Below are 10,309 nucleotides of genomic sequence, written 5' to 3'. Positions count from 1 at the left end.
CTCCTTTGACCTCTTATTCATTTTTGTCGGATCAGGTTTGGTCCTTCCTGTGGGAAGGAAATCCTATACGACCTGGGTCGTACCGTTCCCATCGCTGGACCAAATCGGTCGTATGACACGTAGCACAACGAATCTCAAAGTTTTTGGCCACTTATTCCCCACTTCTACTTAATCAAATCCCTAAATCCTAAATCCCAATTTCAGTTTCGCTTCTCCAGCATCCGCTCGACGCCGCCGCGATTTCCATGTTCCCTATGTCGTGGATCTGCCGGCGCTCGCTAGTCTCCCTCAACGTCCATGGCCAAGCTCCTCCGCGCCCGGCGGCATCACCAACGTTGCAGCTGCCATGGGCCTGCGGCGCAACTCCTTCACGACGCTGCCGCTGGTGGCACTACCGGCGCTCCAGCTAACCACCAGGACCCTTCGCCATGGACGGCGGCGCCATGCTCCAGCTGCCATAGCCAACCTCCTTCTCGCCCTGCGGTGCACCTCCTTCACGATGCCGTCGCTGGTGGCACCAGGACGGGACTTCATGTGTTTGCTCTGTTTGCTAGGTGCTACTGTTAGATAGTGTTTCAGCGAACCCAACTCAAATAGTTGAGGATAGCGGTGCTTTGTTATTTTCTTCTAAATTTTACTCCCCTCCCCTACAAAATGTGATGCTTTGTGTTCTATGAATGAAATTGATGTACACTCTGTTAATAAAAAGTTATGGTATTTGGTTTCAGCAACTCCTAACTGCATTTTAGGTTTATGTGTGAATAAAGTATGTATGAGAATGAGACAAGTGCACAACATTCGCAAATATTCAGGTAGCAATATTCTGGTAGCAATATTCAGGTAGCAATATTTTGGTAGCAATATTCAGGTAGCAACAAGTAAATAGAAAGCTGACATGCCCAGCTAACTAGCATTAACATCATTGCTGAAACCCAGATGTACTGACACCTTCGCCGAAATCTAACTGACGAGCAGCTGTTGTAGTCCATCTCCATGAACCCCGAACAACAATCTTGTAAATTCTTCATGGATAGGTGGAACAAACGCTGACTGATACTCTCCAAAAGGCACGGTTGTGTATGGATTTGTATTATCAACCCATTCAGCTTGTAAATCGAGGCCGCTTGCCATTTCAGGTTCAAGGAATGGGGAAGTGTTCTGTTGATCGACTCTAAGTGGAGCAAGTACTGATTCTTTTGCTGGATGGTTTGAAACTTTTCCTGCACATTGTGTGTATATAGTACAAGAAATTAGAAAAGTGAAAACCTTGCCACTTATTCACACATGACAGTAAAATTCCCTTTTTTCTGGCTTTTCTTTGCTCCTTCTAGAGCATCTTTTGATCTTTTTTTTTCCATCCGAGCCTTCACTCTCTCAGGAGTTTTAAATGGTACCATTGTTTTGGAAATCTCTTCAGTACTTTCAGCGGAGCTTTCAGGGTCCTCAACTTCATCCAAGTTTACCTTGCTAAGTAATTCTCCTGCTTCCAAAGCCAATTTATCAATACCATCGTTGAGGTATCTAAGAACCTCCTTTGAAGATTTACACTTCAGTGCAAGTGACATCATCTTTCGAGAAGTATGTGCAAACATGAATTCTAGGCTATCATTGTTATTCAGTTTGGATGTGAATATTTCCTGCTTCGCATATTTTGTCCATCTGTTCAATATGTAATGACTTGGAAGGGTAATAATATTGCAGCAGGTGAAAACCTTATGAATATGCTTGCATAATATACCTACAACATTCAGAACAATTTCATAAGGTAAATCCAAAGATTCTCATATTAAAAAAGTGAGAGAGCATGTATTACATACCTACACAACCATACAGTCTGCATGAACAAGAAATGTCCAAAGTACTTGGGTTAAAAGTCACTATGGCTTCATCATTCTTGTACTGGAAGGATGTCACCTTGTAAGTGCTTATTGTGCCCTCAGTGCCCAGCAACACACATGACAAACTAAATTGCTTTTTGAATTCCTCTTCAAACTCAGAGTAGAGTGTCCTGGTGTATGATTCAGCTGCAGTCTTCAGCAAAGGTAGGTTAGATAGGCAAAGTACTGGGTCGGTATGGCATGATTTGTAATCTTCATACTTTTCTTTCCTACGAATACAAGCAGTGCACTTATCTAAAAATCCACTCAAATGAATCTGCACTTTCATTGTATAGTAATGCTGCTCCAAAGAGAATAGTCTGTTTGTGATGATTGACACCAATAAGCGGAGCAAATGGGATTTTAAACTTATTTGTTGAAAATGTGGTGTCAAAAGAAATTGCATCACCAAAGACAGAATAATCCATGATTGCTTGCCCATCAGCCCAAAAGATATTCATTATTTTACCATCATCTTCATCTAGCTGCCCACCATAAAAGAATGAAGGGTCCTCAACTTGCTTGTTCTTTAAATACTCCATCAGTGTTTGGGCATCATTGGATTCTAAATACTTTCTGCGCTCACTCCGCAAATAGTTGTTGCAATCCATTTGCAAGAAGGGTACACCATCTTTACCATACCATTGCTCACAGAAATCAAATATTTCTGATTGTCTAATGCCCGATGTCCTCATTTGTTAATCATGTGCCGGTCAGCATCTAAGAGTTGACGCTGAGATCGAAGCATGTGCCTCTTATCTGGACTTACTAGCTGATGATTGTGATCGAGTATGACTTTTTAAACATTCCAAATACCCTCCTGAGTGATGCTGAATTGAACACGAGCCATACAAGCAGTCCTGGAATTAGGTTGTTCTTTCTTGGTTACATGTGTTGGGTGAGTAGCCTTCACACCTGACTTGCTACAAACAAAATATCTAGAAGATAAAGTTCCATCTGCTCTATACTTTCTGTGACACCTCCTAATGCTGAATCCATTACTCTCAGCATAAAAATTATAGAACTTGTATGCCTCTTCCTCAGATTGAAAGCACATCCCAACTCTTGGAATATTTTTTTTCGGACGATGAATTCTGATTATCAGCCTGCAACCACATGTTACTTCATTTTCAATTACTGAAAATTATATTGCTGCAAGGTGATGAATTCAATAAGAGATGATTTGGGAAGAAGGAGGTTGTACGTATTGACTTTGTATACTGTACTCACCATGGATGGAGGAGATGTGTGTAGAGAGCGTTCCGGCTGCCCGGCCGCCATGTTCGTTCCATGGCTATCCGCCATGATGTCCTCATCTTCTTCCATCTTGATGCGTCGTCACAGTAGAGAAGGGGCAGGAAGATGAATCGCAAGGTAGATGAATGGCCTGGGGACGGTTCAGTTCTCGCAGGATTAGGGATTTGATTAAGTAGAAGTGGGGAATAAGTGGCCATAAGCTTTGAGATTCGTTCTGCTACGTGTCATACGATCGATTTGGTCCAGCGATGGGAACGACCCAGGTCTTATAGGATTTCCTTCCTTCCTGTGCAGCCTAGTGTCTTCTGGATTCTTGTGTTCTTGGTCGGTCCTCAATTACTGCTACCACTTTGACCGCCGGGTCCTCCAACACCCACCACTCATGCCACCGCAAAGTAGTGCTCTCTGCCTCCAAAATATTAGGCTGCTCATAGTGGGGAATAACTAAGACTAGTAACATGCACATGTTACTAGTCTATGTTACTACCTTCATAGTGGGTAGTAACATCAAGGTAGTATCATATATGCACGTATTAATTAGCTTATAGACTCACTGTGTCTTGAAAAGTGTGATGTTACGGTAACTAGCTATGTTACTCCATCCCCCTCTCTCCTCATTAAATCATTGCCACATCAGCAATTTTTCTTGAAAAGAGTGATGTTACTCTTGAAGTTACTTGCACTATGAGCAGTCTTACCGTGAGCCTATTTTCCTCTCTGATGACTTTTCTGAGTATGTGTGGTTCAGCGGTCTAGATTATCACTTCTATAATCGTTTGTTGCAGCTTGGAGTGCGTGTACTGTCTGAACTTCTATGTGCTGGTGTGATTTATTTATTTGTTCGAAGTGTGAACATCCAGTCTGCATTACTCATATCTTTGATGGATCAGCCTCTCTAAATATTGATACTAGGTTATGGTATGATTTATGGTCCTATGATTCAACATCCTTAATTGTGCCTTATCTACTACCGAAATTTCATACATATAAGTTCCAAGCAGTTGATTAGGCATGTCCAACTTGAAGAAATTTATTGAACTACTTTTTTTTAGATCAAATAGCTAGCTGCGTCTTATTAATCACCGGCACAATCGGATGGCATAAGGTTCACAATTCATCTTTGGGGAGTACCCAAACAGGCATTTACTGAACTACTTTGCCGGGCTAATTGTACACGGGCATAAGTTATTCCTGTGGCTATGTATATTCAATGGTATTCAGCTCCGGTAAAGATCAATGCACATGTAGCTGGTGCACAACTGCAGAAACGACATGGACGATTGTGTCATGCCATCATGCGCCAACAAGGATGTGCTCATGTAGGTACGTGATACTAACTTCTGCAATTCTTGACAACTTTTATTAATTACACTATTCATGTAATTAGTATAATCTTAAGAGACTTATAGCGCACAAACAATCTTTTGCGGACAACATTATATGAAAGATAACTTGGAAGTGTCTTGAAAACAATACTATGAGTAGATAAGCCTGAACATGTGCAAGGGCTGGCAGTAGTTCGGAATCCTAGCTAATAAAGGCCTTGATGTGGCAGCTTCTACCCACTTTCAGATTATAGACCTTACTTCATTGGTGGATACATCGAATAAAGATAGTTTATCTTTTAGATTTCAGATAGAAAGTTGTTTCATATAAAAATTCAAAGTCCTTAAGTAAATATGATCATACTCGTATTGGTTTCAATGAGAGTAAATGGTTATTGTTATGGTCTAGAACTTTTTACTGTTAGAAAACATAATAATGTGTTGGTAGTGCATGGACCCATTAATTATTTCATGTTTCATTTTTCTATGAAAAATACTCACCTCTTTGCTTCCACAACAGAGCAAGGAAAACTTTCTGGGTGATATGGACATGCTACCATAAAATAAGCCTCCTGCCAGCCATGGGTAAGGCATGTAATAGGACAAAACTATATTATTTTGTTATAAGAGCTTGGATAATCTAAGAAAGAATTGTTTCTCTTTCTACACTTCTAAGTAGAATCCCCGGCTATAATATTGAGCACACTAAACTAGGAATTGAATTATTGCAAGCGTGTGTTGATGCATGCTACATTAGCAAAATATGATTATTTTATACGACCACACCAGATAGAAAGAAATATTTGCTGTTCAGGAGGTATATTTATCGATACCTTAGTTTTTTCCTCCTCTTTAAACTTTAGTAATTTATTAAATAGACTTCTCTCTCTAATGGTATGCTACTTATAAGTTTTTTTTGTGGTTGTAGGTTGCCAAGATACATGGATGATGACTGTGTCTCAGATGTTGATAGCAAGTTGGAGAATGTTGCTGCTTCCAGATAGTTTTAGATTGATTTAGAATTTTATTTTCATGGGCAATGTTTAGAACAATGCATGTATTCTCTGGATATGTTCTTTGTAATACACCATACTTGAGTTAATATAAAGTGTCTTTCTATTTGCTTTATGGCGCCTCGTGTGCACTATTGGTCATTACTAATTAATTGTTTGTTGCAATATTTAAACTTTCATTATGCTTATCAATTTATATATCCATTTGAAATTCATTTGTACTAGTAACCACATGTGAAGTGTAGTTAGGCTCTAACTACAGGCGTTGGTATCTTACAACGTTTGTTCACGTATTTTACCAACGCTTTTATATATGTTGTTGTAGACCCTTGCAACGCCACCTACAGAAACGCATAACAAATCCGTTGGTGTAGACCTTTGCAACGCTTATGTGAACATTTCGCAACGCATGCATCCGTTGCTGAAGGGGGGTTCCTGTTGTAGTGCTCTTGTTTTCTTTGATTATATTTTAATCTTCCAAAACCCTTGGTGTGGAAATGATATCCACACTAGGAGATCATCATCTAGCCTTGAGATTACTTTTCCAAATAATATTTTATTTCCCTTTCTTTTACAAAACCCTAAACCCTATTTTACTTTCTCCTCTATTTTTTTTACCACAAAACTATTTCTAGTTTTATCAAATCATTTCAATTTAATTCCTAAAATAACTTAGGAAAGGTGAGTGGTACTTTTTATTATCCCTTTTCAACCCAAAAATGTTTCTATAAAATTATTTTCACTTTATATTCTCTTTCTTTTTAACAAAATTCTAGCTTATGGTATTTATACCATTTCTTCCTTTTCTTCTTTATTTTAAACTTAAGAAAATCTACCTTGATTAGTAAAGCAAGTAGAGCATTCTGAAATACCATGTACTACCTAGCTACTCTCAGGGGGTGTTTGTTGTGGCTTTTTTTGGCTTTTGGCTTTGGCAAAAGCCACCAAAAGCACCTAAATAGGTGCTTTTTTTGGCTTTTGGATTTTGGAAGCCAAAAACAAAGATCCTATTCTTTTGGCTTCCAAAATCCAAAAGCCAAAAAAAGCACCTATTTAGGTGCTTTTGGTGGCTTTTGCCAAAGCCAAAAGCCAAAAAAAGCCACACCAAACACCCCCTCAACTACTTTCTAAATCCTTTTTCAATGATTTCCTTTCAATTTGGACCTAGGCATAGAATTGACCCAAACTTGTATCAAGTATATCCTTATTTGAATAACAACCCATGGGAATCCCTTAGGCCTTCCTAAACTATGTAATACCACCATCCCACACCCACCTAACCTTGATCTATTTAGAGGATCATTTGATCATTCAAATGAATAACCTGTATCTCCATCTGTTTATCTGAAAATCACCCAAATCTAATCTAAATTCCATTTTTCCCTAACCATCCTTATCAGCACCTTTATTTATTCTACATTGTCCATTGGACAATCACTTTGCTCCACCCTTTCTTGGCCATGAGGGAAGACCGGCCATGTCTTGTGCATGGCAAGTGCCTCTCTCTCTCCCTCTCTCTCAAAACTGGTGGTCAACACCTAGCATTATTGCACTAACCTATTCTGCTCCCTCTCACCGCTGTACATGACCACCACAAGTCACTACAATACCACCTCTCCTTGGCTGTTTGTGTTTGGAGAGAAGGGAAAGAGGAGAGGCATTGCCGTGACATGAGTTTGAGCCAAAACCTAGCAGCAGCTCTTCCTTTCCTACCCCCCTTTATCTGAGCGAGTACCAGGACCCCATTGCACCCATGAGACACCTCTAAGCCCCTTAGGCTAGCCCCATGCTTCTCCCTCTCTCATTCTTGCCATGGACGACATTGGCATGCCCATCCTCTTAAATGTGCACCTCTGGATGACCCCCCTCGCCTCTACCCTCCCCTCTTGGTGTCTGATCGAATCATGGCAAGATTTTGCTCTCATCGTGTTCCTATCGTCCAGACTCGCGCGTGCTCTGAGCGGCAACATTTCATCGAACACCTGGCAGGCGCACCTTGGGAATCTTCCTCTGAGCCGCCCAACCTCCCCCGGATGAGGCCTCTCTCCTACGACCTCGTCTAGAATCCCCCTTGACCTCCTGGCATCACCCCTGCTCCTCTCCTTGTCCCCTTCTTCCTGACGCGCTCGCGCACTTGACCGCCAGTCGGTGCACGCCGCGCTGACAGGGCACATGCCCCGTCCTAGATAAGCAACCGACCTCTACCTCTCTTTCCCACTGCACCCCTCACTCTCAGTAGCACACCAAGCCACGGCACGGCTCCCTGCTAGCCATACTCTTCCCCCACTCAGACAACCCCAGGGACGGATCCCTTTCCTTTTCTATCTCTCGGCCGAGGTTGACCCCGACCGAGCTGAACCGACCGTGATGCACGATGTCGCCCGCGCTGTGGCCATTGACCTCCGTCCCTCCCTCTCCGTTCTCTCCCTGTTCTATCATCCTATATATCTTTTTGGCCATCCTGACGCCACCGTTTCCGTGCCCAGGGATCATCGGAAGATCGCCGTCGTTGAAGTCTTGCTCGCGCCGACGCGGTACTCGTTTTTGTCCACGCCGGCAACCAAGAGCACCGTAGCGCATGTACCGGTCGCCCAAGCCAAGTTCCGCGCAAGCCCCTGCGTCGCCTCGACCTCCACGTCTCTCCTCACCGCCGCGGTCGCATGCATCATGGAGGTGCAACCCTCGGTCTCATCCCCGACGTCACATGCCGGCGACCGCACCGACACCCGGAAGAACGCATCTGCATGCGTGCGTTGCCATCAAGTCAGAGCTAGCTCCTCCTCCACTCACCGCTGTCCCGGACCTCCCCTCGGTGAGCCTCCGATTCCTCCCCGAGTCCTTCTATTAGCATCGTCGCGCGCCTCCCCGCTCAGGTCGCTGTCGACCAAGCCCAGGTCGTGGACCGACCAGATCAACATCGGCTGTCGGATCAGAGATCCATGGTTGCATGCACCCCTTTCTCCTGCATGGCCCGTCCAAGGAGGCCCCCATGCTAGGCTGCATGCTTGCTGGCCACCGCGCGCGCGGGTCGGGTTGATCTGGACCGGATCTGGCCCAAGCTAGGGTTTCGGCCCTATTCTATTTTCTTGTTTAAATCTGCCAGTTGGTATTGATGCAGGTTTTGAAATTCTGTAAATTCGTTGATCATCCAAATCTGATGATTCAAGTTCCTGGATGCTTCTACATAAAATCTTGACCACATAAAATTTATGCATGTGTTGTGCTATTGTAGATCTGTGCTGATAAATCAAACCCTAAAAAGTTGTTGTTTCTGTATTTAAATCCTTGAGTGAAGTATTTGTATCCTTTTTGAGTAAACTCAAATTTTCTATGCAGTAGAGATCAATACCCTTCTGTTGGCACATGTCCCACATGCAGGAGCTTCCTCGATGTTGTTTGATTTGCAAATCAAATACAGTCTAGGGAGCCCTTCCTTGATTTTTATTCTGAAAAGTACAATTATTTTTTGGGCAAACCCAAGTGCTTCTGGTAGATATCATGATAGAGTATATTTGGGTCAAAGGTATTTTTTTTGAGTGGTAGTTTATTTCTTAGGATTTTACTAGTGAGATAGGGTACCTTTTCAGTATCTGATTTTTGTAAATTATTTTTACAACTCAGAAAAATGCCAAACCAGTTTTGTTACATCACATTTAGTAGTACCTATTCATTGGTATGGTTGTCTCTGGTTGATTGTACTCTGGTGCTTGTGTGCTTAGGAATTGGATTGGCCTAGTTTCTGTACTGTTTAAATCTTAAAAAATGTTTGCTAGCTTATTTTTTTGTGATTCGTGTGCATGTGTGTTGCTCATGTTGATAGCTTCCAGTAGAGGTGCTGCATGCATTTTTGTGTCTCACAGAAAACTTTAGGCCATTTAATTGGTCCCTAAGTCATTTCTAGTTTTATAAAAATCTTATCTATTGTTTCAACAACCCAAATTTAGTGAATCCAATTTCCGTAGCTTTGTAAAGTCAAGCTTTACTCTCTGTGATTTTACCAAAATTTTGTGTGCATTTTTCTGGAGCAACTTGATATTTTGGTATGGTTGCTTAATCCACCACTAGAGAAATTGAGTTGTTTTGTTTAACATGTTTTATAAAGAACTTGGCACCGGACCTCTACTAGTGGTTTCCAAAAGTCATTAGCCTCCTGAGCTTGTGTAGATTATGTTTTGTTGTGAGGCAGAACCCTTTTAGCAAAATTACCATTTTTGCCCTAGGTGCTACTTGTTGAAATGTTCAGTGTCTCTGATTTAGGGTTTTGCTGATGTGTGTTGTTTGTGTGATTTGATGCTATGGATCGAGATTGATTGCCTTATCTTTTATCTTGCGACGTTAGAATGCGAACGTTATTCGAGAAGGAGAGGATCTTGCTGAGGATTTTTGAAGAAGAAGGAAGAGCAGATGGTTCGTGAAGAAGAAGTCCAGGGACAAATAGCCAACCAAGGCAAGCCACCTCTTGATGCATCCCTTGTCCTAATTATCTTGCTCATGCATTCATAGAGGTTTTATAAATTGCATGTTTTATTTATTTATGTGAGTGGTCGTGCCACTCAGAGTTTTATTATTCCACCCTTACGGGTGCATCCCTCGTTGATACCTACTGATCAAACCCTATTAGTGATATGGTGCTTAGCACCTTATCCTTCTCGTCGCCGCTTTTCAAGAAAGGTTGGAATATAGGTGGGGAGCCCTTCTGAAAAAGTTTTGAGGAAAAGTTTAAAGAAAAGAGATTCTTTCAAAACCTTGGAATGGGGTAGCCCTGCCCAAGTGTGAGCTTTTGAAAATGAAAAAGGATTTGGGAAGAAAATTGCTGGAGGCAAGTGGAGATGAAAAG

The 10,309-nt window shown here is 42.0% G+C and overlaps 1 pseudogene; it reads right to left on the bottom strand.

The window, feature by feature from the left end:
• Positions 1-797: 797 nt before the first annotated feature.
• LOC127321890 (protein FAR1-RELATED SEQUENCE 5-like) lies at positions 798-3,286 on the bottom strand (annotated as a pseudogene).
• Positions 3,287-10,309: the final 7,023 nt, after the last annotated feature.

This window comes from Lolium perenne, chromosome 2 (genome assembly GCF_019359855.2).
Source record: "Lolium perenne isolate Kyuss_39 chromosome 2, Kyuss_2.0, whole genome shotgun sequence".
Classification (NCBI taxonomy): Eukaryota; Viridiplantae; Streptophyta; class Magnoliopsida; order Poales; family Poaceae; genus Lolium; species Lolium perenne.
Note: the sequence above shows the minus strand (reverse complement) of the source record. Positions and strands in the feature narration are given on the sequence as shown.